Raw genomic sequence first — 23,710 nt, forward strand, 5'->3', positions numbered from 1 at the left:
GGTAAATGTTATCATTCAAGCTTCCTGATGTTCCCTATGTAAGCTCTGGAATTTGTGTTGTGATGATCAGCCCTAACGTATAGCTAGGAACATTAGGGAAATTTACTTTCAAAGTTCTGAAAAAGTAAATTCTATGTCAAGAGTGCAAAAGAAAAGGCATAGTACAGACATTGTATTCCATTAACTGTATTTCTCCAAGAAAACTTTCCTCTTGGCTCAATAATGAACTTCTTGCAATAAAAGATAAGGCTACGTACAATATACTCAATGTGGTCCGACCCTTTCCCGGGATCCGCATTGACAGAAGTTTCGTGCACTGGACTATCCTCTATATAAACTTCTTATGGTAGATTACAAACAATATGAAAAGATATGAAAAAAAAATTACCTAGAAAAGAATGTAATCATCTGTATCAACTAAAAATTTGTTGCAGCCACAAAAATTCACGATTACATTTACCATTATATTGAATATTTGATCAAAAGTAAGATACACAAAAAAGCATGTCAACAGCAAAACCTACCGTCTTTATAAAGTGTTGCACATGCACAGGAACATTTAATCCTCTGCCATTGTTGAAAAACTTATAGCCAATATGATCACTTGGACAAATGCCTACCAGGTCGTCGAGGCGATAGTACCATTGTATGCTGCAATGATCTTGGCTTATCTCTCTATTAAGCTGTGGAAATTATTCACACCTGAGCAGTGCTCTGGAATTAACAAATTTGTGTCAAGATTCTCAATTCCTCTGCTTTCCTTCCATGTCATCTCAACCAACAATCCCTATCAAATGGATGTTAAACTTATATCTGCGGACATATTACAGAAGTTGTTAGCCATGTTCCTATCTACAATCCTATGCAGTGTATGGTCTAGAGGGAATTTTGATTGGCTGATCACTGCATTCTCTTTATCCACACTACCCAACACCTTGATTGTAGGGATCCCATTATTGAACAGCATGTATGGTGACGAAGCTGCAAACTTCATGGGTCAGATAATTGTGTTACAAAGTTTACTTTGGTATACTCTTTTATTATTTCTTTTTGAGTTCAGGGCTGCCAACCAAATCATTTCAAGTCCACCTACAAACACAGGTATGAACAAATAATTTGATTTTCAATTGGTTTTCACGTCAAAGATTTGTTGCATCTTCTTGCACTGAAAATCAAATGAGCAATTAAGATGCCTACTAAATAACAAAAATTTCAGTATATAACTGAGAACAAAACTATTTTCGGGAATCGGGTGTGTAGGCATAAATATAGTACTGCTCTAACTAAAGTTAAGAACCCATATATTCTTTTATGAAGCTCTCCACGCATCACTGTAAACATGTAAAAGGCAGATAACTCGTCATTAATCCATATAAATATAGTACTTTGTTGTGCGTGTGAGAACTTATCTGAAAGCTATTTCATTCCATTAGTTATAACCATCTTTGAATTATTTTCTCAGTTAAATGGTTAAATGGTTTGTTACTTTCAAATTAAGGATGAATGTCTCTAATAGACTGTAGCTTATGAGTGTCTGGTACCTTTAACTCAACAAGTTGTCGTAAATGAACTAAAAAGTAAAAGATATTAAACTGCATCTTATTATGTACAGTCGAGCATATCTTAGACACGCAAGTTATTCAAGGTGGTAAGAAGAAATTTCTTCACATCCTCCAAATGCCCCCCAAATTACAAAAGGTGGGCATGAAAGATAAAAAGAAATGTCTCCACAATGCTACTATTCAATAAATAGTAATCATCTTATATTCATACATTCATAAATATAGTGTTGGTGTTATCTGATTTATGATATTCACAATCACGTATCCATTTAACTCTTAATTTTAAATAATGATTTATTTCCAAATTATTTATTATTAAAAGGGCACTGCTCTTGAAAAGGAACAACCTTAATTCAATGGGTACATTAAAGATGCATTTGCAACCATGAAAAAGAAACCATTCTATTGGTTCCATGCACCATTAAAAGTCTAAATCAGGAGGAAAGGAAACTTCTCTAAGTGTTCTCCCTTAATTTTTTGTTCAACCATATTTGCAAGTCTTTCATTAAGGATGGTCAACATAGAAAGGGTTTACATAAATCCTCTGCACTAACGTGCTGATTGTAGAGAAACATCAGTTATATGTTTGGCTCAAAAGACTAGAATCAACCCAAGTGAAACGGTTGAATCATTGGGACAATCAATTTTTTGCTTGCCACCTAGTTCTATTCCTCTAAAACCTTTATCATAATGTTTTTATTAGATTTGTTTCTCTTGATCAAAACTGGCCAAGTATATAATTAATTGTCTTAGATTTTTTTTAGAAAATAATTAATATTATATGGCACTATCATAAGAAGTTGAATATCAGTGCTATTAGTTCTACAATAATGAATCTAAAACAAAAAAATGGAACATTATTCAAAGAATGAAGTGAAAAAACAATAGAAGCAACTTCCTTGTAATATAAAACTAAATAAATTTCCTACGGCAACAAGTTGACACAAGCATAGTTTCGACCTAATAACATATTCCAATGTTTCCAATAATTTTGCATGGTGAAATCTTGATTGCTACAATTCTCTGTCTTTAGTTGGCAATATAACTTGTCTTAACTAGCACCCTGATGCAATTTAAATACAGTAGAAATACCTCTTAGAAACTAAATTACTTCAGCAAGAATAGTTCAAGATCTAAAGTTTAGTTAAACAATCTATTTTCACTATTTTTGTCAAATGTAATCAAGGTTTGCAATCTTGTTTTATGTCAAAGTTCTAACAATTAGTTGGAACAAGATTGTTCTCATATCGACTAGTGTATCATGTGTTTGCATGAGTTAGTAGTTGAAGAATCTTCGTTTCTCTATTGTGATTCATTATATCATGTCATTTTGACGTTTGACAAGTTTGAGCCAGCAGATTTCGATTACCTATATTTGAAATTCTAAAATGTATTATAGGTCATTGGATGATGCTAAGTTGAATGAAAACAATTAAATATAAGTGTGAAGTAATTTGGAAGTATTTACTTGGGGATGTGTAAAGTTTGAAAACTACCTGAGAGCCTATGTGGTCTGTATTTTGGATTCGTGAATAAATGTTTTTATGCATACAATAAGATTCTAGGATAAATTATGCTTTCCTAAAGAGCCTGTCCTTAAAGTCATCAGGCATTAGTAAGATATTTGGGTCTGTTACTTTAAGATAAAAAAGGAATCAATCAGAAACTATAATTAGGTAATTAGCCTAATTGACAACTTACCTAATTGATAGATATATTACCTAATATATACAAATAATATAGCAACTTATATATATACAAATATGGTAAAATATATATATATAATATTCATCCTCAAATTGGAGCATAGATATTAATTATACCTAACTTGTTATAAAGATAATCGACTCGAACCTCATTTAAAGCTTTTGTGAAGATATCTCTGAGTTGTTCTTCAGTCTTCAAATATTGTGTAGAAATCAAGTTTTGATGAATTTTCTCACGAACAAAATGACAATCAATTTCAATGTGCTTAATTTGCTCTTGAAACATAAGGTTCGATGCAATATGAAGAGTTGCTTGGTTGTCACATCATAGCTTTGCTAGTAGTGAAAATTTTAGTCCTACTTCAGTCAAGAGTTGATATATCATATTATTTTACACAGACTGTATCATAGCCCTATATTCTGACTCAGCACTGGATCGTGATACAATATTTTGCTTTTTACTCTTCCATGAGACTAAATTTCCTCCAACAAAGATACAATAGCCTAAAGTAGATCTTCTATCCATTTAAGAACTTACCCAATCTATATCTGAAAAGCATTCAATATGATCATGCCCATGATTTTTATATACGATACCCTGTCTGGGTGCTCCCTTTAAGTAACACAAAATTTGTTCTAATATTGTCTAATGATGAACAGTTAGAGATGATATGAAATGACTGACAACACTAACGAATATGCAATATTTTGACGAGTTACAATAAGGTAATTCAACTTCCCAACCAACCTTTGATATCTCTCAGGATGTTCAAATAGTTTCCTATCTCATGTGAGGTGCATGTTCTGAGCCATTGGAGCACTACAAAGCTTTGTACCCAATTTTCCTGTCTCAGTTAGTAAGTCAAGGACATATTTTCTCTGAGATAGAAATATACCTTTTTTATTCCTCATAACCTCAACGCCCAAGAAATATTTTAGTATCCCTAAGTCTTTCGTATGAAACTGAGTATGAATGAAAGATTTAAGAGATGAGATTCTCATAATATCACTTCTAGTGATAACAATATCTAGATACACAACTAATAGAATGATACCCGCTATTGACTACTTGTAGAACATAAAATGATTAGACTTGCTTTTCATCATACCAAATTTTTCAACAGCTTGACTAAATTTTCCAAACTAAGCACGAGAACTCTATTTCAAACCATACAAAACTTTTCGAAGACAATAAACTCGCCCTGAATCCCCCTGAGCAACAAAATCAAGAAAATATCAAGTTGATGTAAAGGTCAAATATGAGTAGCAGCAAACAGATGTCAACTTTGTAACAAGAGAAAAAGTGTCAGAATAATCTACACCATAGGTTTGAGCATAGCCTTTAGCAACAAGACGGGATTTTAATCTGGCGACTGATCTAGGAATACCCATTTGCATCCAATAGCACATTCTTCTAAAGGTAGATCAATCAAGTCCTAAGTGTCATTGTCATCTAAAGCATTCATCTCCTCTATTATTACATCTTTCCAACCAGGATGAGTTATGGCCTCACGAACAATTTTAGGAATAGAGATAGAATCAAGTGAAACAATCAAAGAACAAGAGGAAGATGACAAGTCATTATAAGAAACCAAAGAAGTAGGATAAGTACACTAGTGTTTACCTTTGCGTATTGCAATAGGAAGATCATCACTCGGGAATCGATCTGGTGATGAAGTAGTAGATGCAGGACATGAATCAAGAGGTTGACGCCTAGAGTAGACTTGAATAATAGGACGTTTGACAGGAGCCAATTCCGGGACGAGTACGGAGGATGTGATAGAATATATCAATAAATCATCATCCTCCCTTTGATGAGTCAGGATAGGTGAGGATGGGAAATAAGGTGGCTTCCATGAAAGTAACATCAATTAAGACAAGATATTTGTTAATATTGGACAATAACATCTATAACCTTTCTAAAAACAAGAATAACCAAGAAAGATACACTTCAAAGACTTGAGATATAATTTAGTAACATGTCGACGAACATCTCGAAAAAACAAGTCTGCCAATTATCCTAGGGTTAATAGGAAATAACGATTTATTGGGAAAAAGATTTTGTAAGGGATCTCACCATGAAGAACAGAGGATGGCATGCAGTTAATGAGAAAATATGATGTACAAACTGTATCAGCTCAAAAAAAAAATGTTTGGGAACATTGATTTGAAATAAAAGGGCTCATGCAGTTTCAAGAAGATGCTTGTTTTTACGTTCAGCCACACCATTTTGGGATGAAGTATCGATGAAGTATCAACACAAGAAGTTTCATGAAGCATGTCATTTTGACCCGTATAAGACTAGAATGAACTGGGCGTATATTCTTTGGCATTATCACTTCGTAAAATACAGATGGACAGCATTGAACTGAGTTTTAATCTCAACACAAAATGCACAAAATAGAGAAAATAACTCAGAATAATTTTTCATAAATCTAACCAAGTTACATGAGAATAATAATCCACAAAAGTAACAAAATACCTAAAACCAGATTTAGACAAAATAGGATAAGGACCCCAAATATCAGAATGTACTAATTCAAAAGGAATAGTAGAACGTTTATTTATTCTAGGACTTGAACTAAGACATTGATGTTTTGCAAACTGACACGACTCACAATCTAATAAACATTTTATCATATTGTGGGCAGTTTTTGAGTAAAGGAAGAGATGGATGTCTCAACCTATAATAAGCCTCAAAAGAAGTAACACTTGAGCAAGCAAAATAATTTGGGAGTGGTGTATCAAGGATATAGAGGCCTCCAGACTTATGTCCTTTACCAATAATCTTCTTCGTCAAAAGATCCTAAAATAAGCAATGTTCAAGGAAAAAATGTGATGCAACCGTTAAGATTATGAGTTATTTGACTAACAGAGAGAAAATTAAAGGATAAATTAGATAAATATAAGATAAAGGACAAAGGAAGCAAAGGGGTAGAATTGATTGTGTCAGACCTACAAATACAAGATAGAGACCCATCAGCTAAAGTAACAATAACAGTGTTAGCTTTGAATTGAAAAATAGAAAAGAGACTAGAATTATTTATCATATGATCTGTGACACCAAAATCAATGACCTATTTGGAGGATAAGGAAACAAGACATGCATTGCGTTTACTTGAATCAGCAATAGCAGTGACAGAGGAAGATGAAGACTTGAGTGATTCCTGATATAATGAGAACTTGGCAAATCCATCCGCATAGAAAAGAACCGATTTATCGGAGACATCATTAGTGGATGCAATATGGGCCAAGTGTTTTTGCTGATTTTTTACTGAAGCTCTAGCTTACGACAGTAATTGCACACAATACCATCAGAATTTGGCATTCGAGTTTGAAAGTCCTGGGAACCTCCTCCTTTGTTTCCATTATGACTACTAGGCACATAATTAGTATTACGACTTACTAAAGCACCACTAAGGGGAACAGATGCAATACTTTTTGTACAGATAATGCGACTAAATATATCTTGTAAAGAGGAGACCTCAGAGCCAGAGGGAACTTCTGACTTAGCTGACTCAAAGTCAAGAGATAGGCCAACGAGGAAACTCATGATAGTCATCTGCTATCGTTAACGTTGTCGAATCTTCACATCAGGGCTGAAGGATAATAGCATATTAAGCTTCTTATATGTTTTCTTGAATGCCATAAAATAATTGATTAGAGGCCCATCTTGTTTTTCCACATGGTAAAATGCTTTGCAAACTTCATACATACGAGAGAGATTCCCTTTTCCAAAGTATAGAATTTCAAGTAATCCATTAGTTTGATCAAACCAATTACCTCGCTATCAATACAATTTTGAATATGAAGGAATAGCCCCCGAAGCGAGGTTGAGTTGGCTAGTGCGGAACAGAGTTGCTACCATAGGGTAAGGGTTCGAATCTCGGTAAAGTCAAGAAAAAAAAGCCCTCCTCCGCACTGGCCAACTACAACTTCCCGATTTACCTCCTCACGGATGATCATGGGACCGACCGTGTGGGGCTGCTGGGGTGGCGGATTCCACCTTTTGCTACCATTGAATCTAAAGGAAAAACTGAGCATCCTCTCTTAAGCCATGTCTACTTCAAATCATCTTAAGGAGGGTTATCAGTCAAATGACTATCTTTGTCAATACTTTATAGACAAAGACGAACAATCTTACTCCAATCCAAATAGTTTGAACCATTTAACTTATAGTTCATGATTTTAGGCATCACAGGCACCACATCTGTCACAATAGAGGTCTTATTTTCAGCCATAAGCTTTTATCCCAAAGGAAGTCAAATAAGAGACGAAGGAAGAATTCTCTGATTTCTATCAAAGGAAGATCAAAATGCAATGGCTACAGTTGCTCAGAGCAGAATTCTTAGACTTCTCTATTTTTCTCTTGCCTGCGTTAGGGCTAGAGGTGGCAGTGTGAGGCAACAACAAAGGAAGAAATAGAAAACGATCGTGGAGTTGTTAACACGAACACTTTTGCAACCAAAATTCATTGTTGAGACCAAGGTCGTTGACGAGACGACTTTCAGAGGCTCGCGCCCTTCGTAACTATATCACCACATGCCTGTCATTGTTGTCGTCGTAGGTGACAGCAAATCCAAGAGAAGGGACACGGCAGGAAAGACAATCTAGGAAGATTGCAGAACCCGGATCTTGAAGGAAATCGAAGGAGAAGAAATGCTTGAGGTGGGCAGATCTTCTGTCTAAATCAGAGACGAGCGCAACAACAAGCGCGAGAAGATCGAAACATGGCACCGAGTTGAACGTGAGAAGAAGACGAAGACCTAGCACTGCATCGAGAGCGAGGAGACAACGGAGACCTAGCATCGCGTCAAGAGCGAGAGGAAGACCAACACCAAGTCCCATGCCGCACGCGAGAAGGGAACAGTTGGGCAGCAAACGCAAGGAGATTCGCGTGATGTGTTGACGAAGAAGAATGGGCGACTTTTTCATACGTGGACAGCTCTTCTTTTGCTATGATACCATGTTTAAGATAAAAAAGAATTCATAATAACTTCATTGAAAAGTGAACCATATTTATAATCAACCTTAATAAACTATAATTAGGTATAATTAATATATATAGATACGGTAATATATATATATATATATATATATATATATATATATATATATATAGATAATAGGGTCAAAGGGCCTCATTTTCCATTTCCAATATCAAACTTACTCAATTTAGAGAGCTGAAAATCATTGTTAAATACACTGTTAAGCATTAAAGGCCCAACTAGCCAACTCTTCTATTAATTCAATTGTTTGGTTTCCACCTATGGGGAGCAATCTAGTTAAAGGCCCAACTAGCCAAATCATCTAGAAATCCTAGTTTAAAGTTGTTGGAATGTTGGAACTTGACGAAGTTTAAGATAGGTTATCATCAGCAGAAGAGCTCCCCAATGCTTGAGCTTGGCCGCCGCAGTAACCAAGTTTAAGGATTAGCATTGCACATTTAGACAATGTCCTTAAAGTTGGTAATGTTGGTCAGGATCAGTACTGATGGGGCCTTAAAAGATGATGATGGGCAGCAAAGGAGCTTGGCCATCATTTCCAAATTTATGGTGATGTGTGGGGTTGATTATCACAATATTGGGATAAATGCAAAGCTGGTAAATTAGAAAACTAAAGAAAATGGCTAAACAAATTTAGAATTGAAAAAGTCTATCAAATATAAGATGACTAAGGATAGTTTTCATCTAGACTTGTGAAGCATTCTAAAACTTATGAGATGCCATCGGTGCATGTAGGCTATAAGAGACCATAGTGAGAAGAGACCAGAGAATTGGTCATTCAGGAAAGATGATGTTCTCTATCATTTTTGTAATTGGTATTAAAAGGAATAGGTTTATTGATAGATCTCTTATACAAGAGGTGGGAGCACACTATCTGTCTCAGTTATCATTATACTTTTTTATCATATTAGAATTGGATTCTCACTATAGATAGGCTTTACATCGATCCACGTTACATTTCTCTTCTTTTTTGTGATTGTGCTATTCTACCAAGGGAGATGAAAAAAATCTACCATTCAATCATGTGGTGGAGGCAATTTTGCATTCTAAAGACACAAAGTTAAGATCTACATGTGGTGGTATGATACAGAGAATTTTGGCCAACATTGATATGGTTTTCAAAAGATCAAGTGGTATCAAAAGCACTTGCCATATTACAAATTACTAATGATCAGATCAAAAGGATCATTTAGAGAGAGGTGAAAAGATAATTCACAAAAATTCTTAATAAACAATCACAAAACTCAAGAAAAATGTTAGAGATTGGTACATGAGCAAAAAGTAAAACTAAGATACTTGCAATAAAAAAAAAAAGATTACTAGCGTACTTACAATATTAGAAGTGAAAAATAAAGAATAGAAATAAAACAATGTTAAACAGACAAACTTAGCATTGTTCAAAGACTTCTTTTACTTCATAGTCCATATTGTATTAGTGTGATACTTTCCCAAAGGAAAATTTTACTATATAAGAGATTGGACAACGTTAGTCTTTACAAGATAAGTATATCTACATCTTTGGATTGCTTTTGAAAATAGATAATAAATCCTCACGATTGTGCTTAGAGGATGACAACTTCTAAACAATTTACTCAATATTAAGATCAACAATCTCAAGATTAGGCTTAAAGGATTACAACTTCTAAATCAATTTAAGATATATGACTTCTGTCTTTAGAATACAACAACCACAACAATCAAGCCTTTATCCTTTGCAATATGGATCCTCTTACGCCATTAAGCTCGATCCCCTGGTCCTTATCTATATTTAAATTAATTTTATCTTATTTTATCGTTGTTAACTAAGTCTTCTTTGATCTCTCTTCCTCAATTAATATGCATATTTATCATGGTCTCATATCGCCTAATTAGTGTATCTATTAGTTGCCTAAGTACACATCTTAAACGTATCTATCAGAATTTTCCCTTAATAGGCACAACCCTGACTTTTTCTCTAATTTTCTCTCTTTTTATCACCATTCTCATATGTTTGCACATTCATCTCAACATCCTCATTTTTATGACTCTCAACTTTTGCCACGTGGGGGCGTTTGGTTCTTTCCTAGGAATAGGAATTGGAATGGGAATCATTGTATTGTGGAATGAGAATGGTGTATTGTGGAATGGGAATGGGAATGGGTATGAGTATGAATATCACTCTTAAAAGCAATGTTTGGTTAGTTGCATATTTTCTATCGGAATAAATCAAAATTTCCCTTTTTACCCTTAAAGAAAAATAAGAGAAAAAATTAGATGTGAGAGAAAGATGAATGTGAGAGAAAAATGTGATGAAAGAGAATGATGAGGGAGAAAGTCTGATTAGAGAGAAAGTGTGATGAGAAAGAATGAAAAGAGAGAAAGTGTGATGAGAGAAAATGAAAAAAGAGAGTGTGATATGAGAGATCATGATGAGAGAAGATGAGAGAGAAAATATGATGTAAGAGAAAGTATGATGGGAGAGGATGAAGAGAGAGAAAATGTAATGAGAAAAATGAGGGGAGAGAGTGTGATGAGAGAGATTGAGGAGAGAGAAAGTATGATGAGAGAGAAAGTGTGATGAGGAAAAAAGAAAGCAGTGAGTGTGATGGGAGAGATTGAGGAGAGAGAAAGTATGATGAGAGAGAAAGTGTGTTGAGGAAAAAAAGAGTGTGACAAGAGAGATTGAGGAGAGAGAAAGTGTGATGAGAGCAAAAGTGTGATAAGAAAAAAAGAGAAAAGATAGTGTGATGGGAGAGACTGAGGAGAGAGAAAGTATGATGAGAGGGAAAGTATGATGAGAGAGAAAGTATGATGAGAGAAAAAGAAGGAAAAGAGTGCAATGGAAGAGATTGAGGAGAGAGAAAGTATGATGAGAGAGAAAGTGTAATGAGAAAAAGAAGATGAAAGAGAATGCGATAGGAGAGATTAAGGAGAGAGAAAGTGTGTGATAAAATGATGAGAGAGAAAATATGATGAGAGAGAACAAGGAGAAAGAAGTGATATGAAAGAAAAAATAAATAAATATATTTTGATATTTGGTATTAAGGGAGAAAATTTTAATTTTAGGTCAAGGGTATTTTTGGAATAAGGGAATATTTTGATCGATGAAAATAGGGTAATGACTCATTGAAGGGGAGGTACATGGGAATGAGTTATTACCCAATTTCAAGGATTCATTCCCTTATTTGCATTCCTATTCCTATAATCCAAACATTAACAATGGCAATCAATGATTCTCATTCTCATTCCCTACTCCTATTCCCCTAAACCAAACGCCCCCTAAGATTTCTTCCTACTTTAGTCAACTATAATTTTTTTTGTAGTCAAGTCGACTACATCTGTCTCTTGGTCGACTTGCTTTTGCCACATAGACCGCCTTATCTAGACGTGAACTTGTTCTTCCACTGATTGTCCTTTATTCGACAAAAATGTCACTTTAGTGTACTAGAGACCGGATCTTCTATTGACTAAGTCACTAGTCGGCTAATCATTTTAGTCAATTAGAGTCTTATTTTTAATCGACTAACGATCTAAGCCGACTAGAATGTCATTTTTAATTGACAAGAATGTCAATTTTAGTCGACTAGAATGTTATTTTTAGCTAAATAGAATTTTGATTCTTGATAAAGGACAGTGCACAAAGCTATCACCAATGACGGATCTCAGGGAAGGGTCAAACCACATTAGGTCTATTTTATACAGCCTTATCCTACCATACAAAAGGTTATTTTTGCAACTCTAACTTGTGGCCTCTAGGTTACACGTCAACAATTTTATTGTTGTGCCAAAGCTCTCATTCTTGATAAAATACTTTTAACATATTTTCACATTGTAAGACTTTATCATGCAACCACAAGATTAAGAGCCTTACTTTGTACCAACAGAACTAGATATAATTTTCAAACATATCATTTAACCAATTCTTCCATCAGTCAACTTGGACCCACTAGGACTTTATCCTTTCTTAGTATCTCAATCTACTAGGACTTCTCGTGTCAAGAAATTCCTTGTTTCTAAGACTTCACCTATTGCCTAGCCTCATCACCAGGACTTCCACTTGCTCGGCCTCACTATTAAGGTTTCTTCTTACCCAGCCTCACTAATGAAGGTCCACGTAGGACCGGTCAAAGTAGGGTGAATAGTCTTAAAAATATAGTTAGAAAAATCTCTTGCTTTTCAAACTAGCAAGGATAAATAGTTAAACAATTATAAATTAATTAATCAACAATATAAAAGAAAAGCGACAGGATTTACTTATTACAGCCTAGATGATTGTTAATCCAAGGCAAATAAAAGCGCTTTAAGAATCTCCTTCATTGAAGGCGGAGAAGGTTCTTACAATCGTTGACAGCTCAGTAAGGAGTAGAAATTGATTACAAGTTATTGTAATTAACTCCTAGCTCCAGGATGATATTTATAGCATTCTGGGCAGATGTTACCGTTAGTTTCCGTGGGTTGGAGGCGCCTCCAATGGATAAAATTATCCTCTTCGCAACGGTCACTACAATGGTCACGGCAACTCAAGGCGCGTCCATTAGAGGCGCGAGGGCGCCTCCAACATGGTTGGAGGTCCAACGCCTTCCACCAAAAGGCGTAAGGGCGCCTCCAACTTGGAGGCGCCTTCCACCAGGCAATTCGACCAGTTAACCTTCAAAACTAGTTAACTCTTCTGAACTCTTCTTTAGGTGATGCTCCGACCATCTGGAGTTGAGCTCACCCGAACCAACTCTGACCTTCTCCTCGAGTAGGCTTCCTCCCCGTCTTCTCGTCCCTCGAACGTCGTGCATGTCCTTCTCGTCCACCAGTGTACTCTTCCGTAGCTTCTCGTCCCTCGGATGCACCGAGTCTGTCGGCTCCCTTCCCATGTCATCCTTCTCACTTACTGCGTCTTCTGCTCAACTTCTTGTGTTTCTAAACTCCTACACACTCAAACATAAGGCATCAAAATCGCAGGACCTAACTTAACCTAGTTGACCACATCAAAACTAACCCGAAGTACTTACAACTAATAGCAACCTCATCACTAGGACTTCCACTTGCCAAGCCTCGAGTCACTCTTCCAAGACTTCTACACCTACCTAAAATTTAGTACCATTGAGTGTATGACCTGTCAAGACTTCCTACAACCACTTAATACTCCTCAAACATTAAAACCTTAAAACCTAAGACCATTGTTAACCTTTGACCAAGTTGATCAATTTTGATCGGACTAATTTCATCGACACAATCAACTAGGCTCTAGATAAAAATAATTTTTACATAAGCCATCAAGCCTAAGTTGACTCACTAGTAGATTGGAAACACCTACCAATCGAGCCTCGTTTATGATCATTATCAAGCCTTTACTAAAGTTGAGAACCACCTTCTCGTAAAATTATAAATCTAATCAACTCTCACAACTCACTCATGAACTTACCTTTGTGCAACTTCACTTCGTCACCAAAATTATCTCCTTCTAGGTTATTTATCCTTTGAATACACCTAACCTTTGGCTCACTATGTCATCCTTTACTCTTTATATGCGTAGTTCACCTTCTTCTAGCTACCATCAATGTTACGCCTTGATACTTCTCATCCTGTGATTCCTTGTATGTCTTAGTTCATCCTTCTCTGATCTCCAACGGACCTCAAGCCACTAAACCTACCAACTAGTTATGTCAAATCAAGTTTCATTAGCTACTCCAACACCACTATAATGTTTTTCATCCTATATAAAATATCTCATGCATCCTTCTCCAAACTCTACCAAACCTCTAAGTCATTGGGTGCCACGAGTCATTCAACATCACCTTAATGTTTCTCGTCCTGCGATCTCACAAATGTCTTCTGCAATCTTCTCCAACCTCCATTGGACCACCAAATCATTGAGCATGTTGCCTTGGTCATGATCGTGATTTACCTCCTCCGTGTTGGCCCTGGTACGAGTTGGCGGGGGCGTTGGGGGCGAGCATATTCACCTTTTTGCCACAATGTTGCCTTGGTCATGCCAAATCATCATCCACACTTGACCTTATTAAGTCACTAACTCCATGAGCTGTGCATTCTAACAAGTTCTTATATAGCTTAGCACACAAATCAAATACACATACAAGGTCTAACTTTCTTTGATTAAACATCAAAACCAGCGTTCTAAATCACGGCTGAGGTGACTGCCTAGGCGAGAGACGGGCATCAATCGCACCGCCTCAAGCAAAGGCGATGTTTTAAGCGGAAACTCACCTCCTTCCACCACTAACACCTGAAACTGCCACCATTGTCGCCATTTCACCACCGCGGCACGTACGAACCCATCGCCTAGTCCGATGACGAGTCCGGATGCATCGCACAAGCCTACACCCGTCGTCCGAGCCCAACAACGAGTCCTGGCGATGCATCAAACTCGTCGTCTGACTGAAACAGAATATGCGATTTAATTAAACTTTAGATTAATAATTTTAATAAACTCTAACTATGATTGGGATAATTTGAATAGACTTAATTAAAGCCTAATAAAATTATCACATTAATTTATATATATTTTTTTATTTTTTATTTTTAAATATTTAGATTAAATTTTTTATTTTTAATTAATATATTTTAGTAAATGTATATATAAGAATAATGACTATTTATAATATTATATATAAAATAGTAAAAAAATCAACCACCTAGACACTACCAAGGCAGTAGGTGGTCATTGACCGCCTCGCCACCGTCTACCACCATTTACAACATTGATCAAAACCAATGATTGAGTACGATGATTTAGAGCAAGATTACACTAGCAATCTCCCCTTTTTATATTTGACAATATATTTAAGTTAGAAAAATCAACATACTCTTACATCGAAGAGAAGCTAGAGGGTGGTGAATAACATTTTTAAAGTTAATTTAAACATTGATTGAAATATGCAACAAAACAAATTTATTTTTTATTTTGTTTCAGAAGATCATATCAATTTAAATTATAGTTGAAAAATAATTATTTTTCAAAAGACTTGCGTGGTTTAAAAATCTAAGTTCCTATTCCATGACCTATGACTCGCTAACGAGTCACTCCTAGGAAACCACTATATTTTCTCTTTTTGGAAACCTTCCAAAGGTGGAGAAATATTTACAAAATCAAGTTTACAACAGAAATATAATTTGCAAAAATTGTACAAAAGAAAATGAAAACATGGATTCTACCTTGCTAGTACACGATCATCCTCAACCTATCAAAACTTCTTATATTCAATCCATCTTGACCTATCAGGACTTTGTTTGCCAACACTTGTTGCACTTTTGATTTCTAGATACACCTACAAGACTTACCTTACAAATATCTAGTCACCTTGACCTATTTGAACTTTTGTCAACTCAACTCTTGTTAGTCTTTCACATTGTACCCATAATGAAAATGTTAAGCTAACCTACATCTCTGCACACTTACATAAATATTAATCCAATATGAAACTAGCTTTAAACCTTTGTCATCTACATCAAACCTGATTCGATCACCAGGCATTGGTTTGCACCAATAAATACAACACAAAACCTAAAACAATGCTCCCCTTACACTGAAGCTCCCCTAAAGCTAGGAATTTTTCTAAAGAGATGAGGTTTCAAAAGTCTTGCCTTATCTCAAAGGTTCTCCTCCTTTGACATACATCAAAACGATGCACCAACAATTGTTAAACGCATATTTTCAATGATGATTAGTATTTTCTTGTTCGGGCACTTTGTATGGTAGGTCTCTTGTGGCATGTGAAGCAAATGGCATGATTCTTCTTTTTTTTTCTCTCTTCAACCATTTGAATTAGTAAATTATTGAATGCACCAAGCTTAAACCTATCAATCTAGAATTTCCTAACTTGAATATGCAAATCTCTCAATATTTGATACCTGAAACTTCAAGGACAAGTGTGATTGGGTTTTCAACATAGGCTCCCTAGGTAACTATACTAAGATTTAAAATTTTAAGTCATGCCAAAATTTGAGTCATCAGCCGGAATGATAAGGAGTTTGATTTCGATACTTATTTCATTAAATTATTATTAATAATATTAAATTTTAATTATTTGTTTTATAATAATTAATTATTTATATAATAATTAATTAGATTATTAATATATAATACATGTTTGGCTTTCTATTATATTTATTAATTAATTTTAACAAAAAAAAATTGCTACTTTGGTTGTAGTCTGTAAAAGTCTTTCATGTATATTTTAAGTTTAAATTAAACTTTAAAATAACTAGTAATTTTATTAATTTTATAAGAATATAAATTTAAAAAAATTAAAAATTAAATTCAATCTCAATCACATTTGAAAAATTTTAGATTTAAGATTTAATTTTGTTTTACTTTCAAATTTAATTGGCTTGAATTTTTTTTAAATAATTTAATATGATTAATATACACCTATTCCAACATTAAAATAAATTAACATTTTTCTTAAATTAATTAAATAATTTTTTAAGTTTAGAAGATACATATGGGAGAGCTCAACACGATGGAATTTTAGTTTTCTCTTCAGCTGACCACAATTTCTCTGAGTTTCTTTTGACATTATAAAAGTTAACAACACTAAAAAATTTCACTAATGTTTAATAATTAATTTTATCCTATTTAAATTTTGTAATTCAATTTTTTTAAAATTTTGATATTGGGTAAATGTTGATTTAGGGTTAAGTGATGCTCCTTGAATTGACACAATTAAGTTCAACCCATTTTTAATTTAGTTCATCTAATTTAAAATTAATTTTTAAAAATTAAAATATATTTAATTAGGGTCACCTTTTCACTCTCCCTTATGTTGATGCTTATTTTCTCCCATGCTCATTGTTGCAATCACCCACAACCACTCCCACAACTGCACCTACCACCACGCTCACCTTCCACCTACCACCTCGTTCGCCTTCCACCATCACAAATGTGTCTGCGCAATCATTCCAGTAACCACTTGTAGCTGCTCTTCCTGCCATTCCCACAAGTTTCTCCTCTCCATTCACTATATATTCTCTCTGTCGTGATTTTCTTTCTATTTTTGTTGAGCCATGGGTGTCGAGGTGTCTGTTAGTCGTGATTCCTTCATGATTTCTTTGTTTCATAGTGAGCCTTTATGGAGCCAAAGTGTCTAAGTGTTGGTTGACAAGCAAAATGGTAAATTCAACCCATGCTAATCGACAACGACTCGACACCTCAAACCATGAACTAGACTCCTACCTAAGTAGATACTTATATTCAATCACATTCTGCCCAAATTATATAAAATGGCCTTTAGTTATTCATATCTACTTCAAGTGCATCCCTTCGAGATCACAACTTTTTGGTCGAATTAACACATCCATCATCCTAGCTTGAACCAAGTCAATGTATACACTTAATCAACTCATTAAACCTAAACTACTCACTTTGAGCTGGTACCTCCTTTATCACCAACCAAAACTCATGAGAGACTAACAATTACTTGGTACAAGGTTGTCATATCTTCGATCAGTGTATCAAGGAATTCATTATAGGTGTGGAGGTTGTGGTAAACTATATTACTTGAAGAGAAGAGATTTCTCTTCTTGAAGAAATCTTTTGATGTGTATGAAGCACTACAAATAAGGTTCTCTATAATTTCTTCATTGATGTTAAGAGGAGTCTAGTGTTGATAGAGAGATTTTTGTAGAGTGTGGAGTTGGTTCTCTGATTGTTATAATATTTCTTATAGTTTATAGGCTTGGATTCTCTCTGAAGTAGGCTTAAAAGTTGAACCATGTAAATTAGCTCTTTTGTTTTTATTTTTTATGTTTGTGATATTCTACTAACAAAGATGATTCCCAAGTGGCTTTATAACACAAGTAACTTTGTATTATAGAGGTATCACATTTGGATCTAGAATTTGTAGTTTGAGAAAGTGAAGTCTAGCTAGAAGTGTTAGAGTAGTGTCCAACTCCATCAAGTGTTATCAAAGGCCATTGTGACCCCAAAACTAGTTTTGAAACCAAGGTTGTTAGGTCTTGAAGTCATGCATCTATGACTTGATAGTGCATGTGAAGGTTGTTGGTGCACAAGAAGCAATATAGGTGAGTTTCTTCATTGTTTCTCTATTAATGTTATGAATTTAAAGTCATTTTATAGAAATTTTGTACAAGGGGTGAGCAATAGGCCTTGTGAATTTTATTAAAAAAATCTTGTATTATATGGACTTGGATTCTCTTCTTGGAGTAGGCTTATATGAAATCTCATTGAATTTCTCTTCTTCCTTTTTGCATATTTATGTTATTCTACATTAGGAGATGAAAATTCCAAACCACTGCCTTATGGTGGAGGTGATATGCATTCTAGAGGCGCTAGATTTGAATCTACAAATATATGTTTGAGATAGAGAATTATACCGCCCCCAGACTGTGATGCAGCGACAGAATGCCCATGCAGTCTCCCAAACCCCCACGGTTTGATTCCTAATTAGGGCGCACTACGGGGCATTTTCCTTCAGTGGGATGACAAACCTAGGATATTGGGCTACCACTTCCGAATTTATCCTGATAGCCAATGGAAAACTTTCGTGGGTCAGGGGGATCATCTCCAGAATTAATCGGCCCGAAGAGTTGGATACCTAGTGCTAGCTTAAAAAAAAAGGAGAATTATACCAAGCAATGACCTAGCAGTTCCTAATTTCATCAAATAATATCTAAGAACTTGTAATCCTGACATAACCATGTTCAGCAAACTTACAGTGCATGATGATGTGGTAATCCAGATATGCACACATTCAATAGCCTGCATAATGAAATTAAGAAAATATCCAAGGTCCAACTAGTAGTATGGAGGATGCGACAAATTGAATTATGAACGGTGTCAAGCAAAAATCAAGGTAAAAAAAATGTAAGAGATGACCAAATTGCCAAATTGGCTTTCCTTCCAATGTAGAAAAGGGAGAGGGAAGGAGGTATTAGAGAAGTGGCTTAATTAAAGTACAATGTGGTACAATGACTTCATCTCATCTACCTAACTGATTCATTTTTATCATGCTCTAGACCCCTTGTTTTGTCCAATTGAGTTTCATGCTTTTGAGAGGAATATATTATTAAAAAACAGAAAACCTTATGCATTGAGTGCATCATCAGTTCTTTGCCAAAAAAGACAGAAGTTGCTGGAAGCTTGGCACATTGTAACTGGTTCAAAGTTGCAACCTCTTCTATTGACTTCAACTTTGCTTCATTTTCTTTCTTGTCACAAGTTTCCAACAGGAGAAGACATTGAAATTTTTGTTGGTTTTCAAGGAGAACAAGAAGTTCTTGAAGTACAAATCAAACATGAAGAAGAGGAAACAAGAGACTCCTCTGCAAGATATGTTATGAGTCAAGCAATCCTACTAACTGTTGGGAGGAAGCTTATAGCCAACCCTAATACCTGTGCAACTTTAGCTGGACTCACTTGGGCATTAATCAGCTTTAGGTCAAGACAAAGAAGATTCTTCTTTTGTTTGTGCATGTAAATGCACTTACGATTGCTTAAAATGATGACAATTTCTGCAGGTGGAAACTAGAACTACCACCAATAATTAGGAATTCCATTGGAATAATGTCAGATGGTGGACTTGGCATGGCAATGTTCAGCATAGGTAAAAATAGTAAATGCAAACTATATGGTTCAATTCCATGGCCTAAAACACTGCAATTTGGGAAATGGCAGGTCTTTTTATCGCATCACAGACTAATATAATAGCATGTGGTACTCGGTTGATGCTCTTATCTATTGGATTAAGGTTTATCATAGGACCAGCTCTCATGGCAATTCCATCCTACACCATTGGAATACGACATACATTGTTTAATGTTGCAATAGTTCAGGTATGTAGTTAACCAGTCACTCTAGAATCATTGTGATTTCAAAAATAGATAAACACGTACCTTGAGCTTTTAATTACCTGTTAGAAAAAACATAGTATATACAACAATTACACAGAAAACAACTTTTACTAAGCAACTAGTTCTGCTATAATTAATTTGTGGGCTTGTAGGCATCTCTTCCACAAGGAATCGTACCATTTGTTTTTGCTAGAGAGTATGGCGTGCATCCAGATATTATGAGTACTGGGTAACCATATTCGACACATCTCATACTAGGATATAAACCTATCAGCCCCTTTAATGACTTCTTTTTGAATTGCAGGATAATTGTCGGCATGATAATAGCATTGCCAGTGGCACTTGTCTACTACTTCATATTAGGCGCCAATTAACTCATCGGATGCTATGAAACAAAGCTCAACCTTTGGAAAGCAACACTCCAAGATTTCTCTCAGTAACATATAGTAGGACTTCAGCTTACAAATCATTGCCCGAATAAATAGATCTCCTAGATTGACAATTGTAATGTTAAAAAAAGTAATCAAGTTACCAGAAATATGATGCAAGAGATTATTCTTAATTTCAGTTGCTGAATGTACACAAAATATCTTGAAGTTGTACTAAATTGTTGCCGAAGTAAGAAGGGCTACCTAGGGTATTGAGAGCCTGGCGAGCAAGCCCCTAACGGATCAATTTTATGTGACATCGTGCCATCCGCAAATGACTGATCTCATAATTTGCCACCGAGACTCCTAGTATTGGACATGGTGAACTCCCTCTAATCCTCCTCCGCAATTTTTGGACATAAACTCCCTACACCATGGAGACATCCTCACTATCCTTCTCTACAAAACTTGCTTCCTCTTTTTATGATCAAGTGTGGTTCTATCATAGTTTCTCCTTACCTGTTTCCTTTCTATGAGTCCTCAAATTCTTTTTTTTTATCAAACATTACATAGAATCGTCATATTGGTTATTTTTCTAAATTGTCATGCTACAAATATACCTAACTATTAGATCATTGTTCATCCGTCTCACAAACTTAAAAAAAAAAGCTATTTGTTAATTGTTTGGTTGAAATTATTATAATTTAAGAAAATCAAAAGATTATTAAAAAATATATAATCTTTTTAATATATGTAGAAAATAAAGTGGCGTAAATTATATTATATTTTTTAAAAATTATTATGTAAATTATAAATTGAAAAATTATTGAATATAAAATTTTTCAAAACAAGATAAATTTAAAATTACCCACAATAATCAAAATTACTATAGAGAGAGAGAGAGAGAGCTGTGATATGTTGAGCGCCTCCCGTGCACACCAGCATACGCCACAGAGGGGGCCCACGTGCCCCCCCCTCGGGTCGCGTATGTTGGGCATGCATAGGAGGAGTCTAGCATATCACTCTTGTATATATATGTCTAACTATGTTTTTGAAAAGATAAAATGACTCAAAAAAAAATATAACAATTTTATCAAAACTACTATATGGAAATTTTCTACTTAAAATTTAAATTTTTATAAATACACTTTAGGAGGCAATTATAGTTGGATCATCTTTCAAAAGTTAACCAAATAATTCAAAAATAAATATATAATAATTTTAATCAAACCCATTATATGATCATTTTCTATTCAAAACTTGAATCACAATATATGGATGCACTATAAGAGGCAATCAAAGTCCATCTATGCTTTCAATGTAACTAAATAGCTAAAAAAAGATCATGTAGTAATTTGGATCATACGTGTAGCAGAATTGATCTTGTAGTAATTTGGATCATATATGTAGCAAAATTGTTAGATGTAGTGGTTTTGATTAAAAAAATTAACTTTATAGAGTAGTTTGTTGGTCCCCGTGGGTGTTTTGATGTGATCAACCAAGTTGGTTAGGTCCTGCTTTGTGTTTGATCCCTGTGTCTGAGTGTGCAGGAGCTTAGGAGCGCAGGAAGTCGAGCGGAAGACGCAGCTAGCGAGAAGGACGGCACGGGAAGGGAGCCAACGGGCTCGGTGCGTCCGAAGGACGAGAGAGCTGCGGAAGAGTACTCCGGTGGACGAGAAGAACGTGTGCGGCATTCGAGGGACGAGAAGCTGGACGGAAGCCTGCTCGAGGAGAAGGCCGGAAATTAGGTTTGGGTGAGCCCTATTTCGGTTGGCCGGAATCACCCAAAAGAACTAGACTTCGGAAAACGGAGCAAAGAAGCAACCAAGCTGGAAAAGCTGCCAGCCTGTTGAAGGCGCCTCAGACCCGGCAGAAGTGAACGTTGAGCTGTTTGGATAAAGTTTTATCCCCTCTCTCGTTGGAGGCACCTTGGACCTTTTTGGAGGCGCCTTGGACCTTGTTGGAGGCGCCTTGGACCCTCGGGATAGACTTTCCAGGAGTTATATAAAGGCCCCTGGAGCTAGGAAAGAAACAACAACTCAAGCAATCAATTTTGTAGTCCTTCATAGCAACTAGTGAGCGTTTTAAGTGTATAAAAGGCTTCTCCGCCTTCAGCAAAGGAGATCTTCTACTGCGCTTTTCTTACTGCCCTGGATTAACAACCCTCTTGGTTGTAACCAGGTTAAATTTCTGTCTCCCTTTATTTCTGCTCTTAATTTTATTATAGTTGCTTTACTTTTGAGTTGAAAGATCCGAGGAGGGTATCGTTTTAATTTTTTCAGAAGCAATTCACCCCCCTCTTGCCGGCCTCCGCTGCACCTACAATTGGTATATCAAGACGATGGCCGGAGCAAATATTCATCCCCCGAAGTTCGACGGAGACTTCGCGACGTGGAAACGCCGAATGGAAGTATTCTTTAAAATCGACTTCGATATTTTACTAACTATGAAATATGGTTTTGAAGTTCCGAAAGACAAAGAAGAGCATCAGTGGAGCAAGGAGCAGGCCGAGTTTGTTGCCAACGGAAAGGCAAAATTCCACCTGCTGAGCGTGCTGCCACCATAAGAGGTAAGTCGAATCGGAAGCTACTCCTCAGCGAAAGACCTCTGGGAAAAATTCCTAGAGCTTCACGAAGGTACCTCGGAAGCTAAGCTAGCGAGGCGCGACATCCTCCGGACCTAGTTAACGAACCTTCGGATGAACAACGGCGAGAAGGTAGCGCAACTCCAAGCAAGAATCAAAGAGCTGATCACGCAACTAACCAATCTTGGAAAAGAAGTAATGAACCGGGACTCAATCCGGTACGCGCTCAACGCCTTCTCCAGAACTCAAGAATGGGCGTCCTTAGTAGATGCATACTACATCTCTAAGGACTTCGAGGTAAGTACTCTAGAAAATCTATTTTCAACTTTGAACTTCACGAATCTCGAATTGCAGAGCCCATTGGAGTAGAAAAGACAAGTCAGAACATTGCTTTGAAGGCAAGAACAAACGGTTCTGACTCTGAAACCTCAATTGACGAAAACGAGGTTGCATTAATGGTAAGACGATTTAATAAGTTTTTTTAATTTAACAAATTTAGATCGCAGAAGCATGAGCGAAAAAGGAGAACGGTTCGTTGCTACAACTGCAACGAAGAAGGGCACATCAAGGAGGATTGCCCGAAATTAAAGAGCAAGCAGAAAGAAAAGGTCAAGTACAAGAAGCAAGAATCCTCCAAGCACAAGAACCTAAAGGTCACTTGGTCAGATTCGTCGTCTTCCGA

At 35.8% G+C, this 23,710-nt stretch overlaps 1 long non-coding RNA gene across 2 annotated transcripts in view; it reads right to left on the minus strand.

The window, feature by feature from the left end:
• Positions 1–23,710, minus strand: part of LOC122041084 — a 35,489-nt gene that overhangs the window by 1,024 nt on the left and 10,755 nt on the right. For both annotated transcript variants that reach the window (XR_006128825.1, XR_006128824.1), the window contains exon 4: positions 525–1,089. This is a non-coding gene — a long non-coding RNA (uncharacterized LOC122041084). The remainder of the gene's footprint in view (positions 1–524; positions 1,090–23,710) is intronic.

The sequence above is a fragment of the Zingiber officinale genome, chromosome 2A (assembly GCF_018446385.1).
Source record: "Zingiber officinale cultivar Zhangliang chromosome 2A, Zo_v1.1, whole genome shotgun sequence".
In the NCBI taxonomy this organism is placed as follows: domain Eukaryota; kingdom Viridiplantae; phylum Streptophyta; class Magnoliopsida; order Zingiberales; family Zingiberaceae; genus Zingiber; species Zingiber officinale.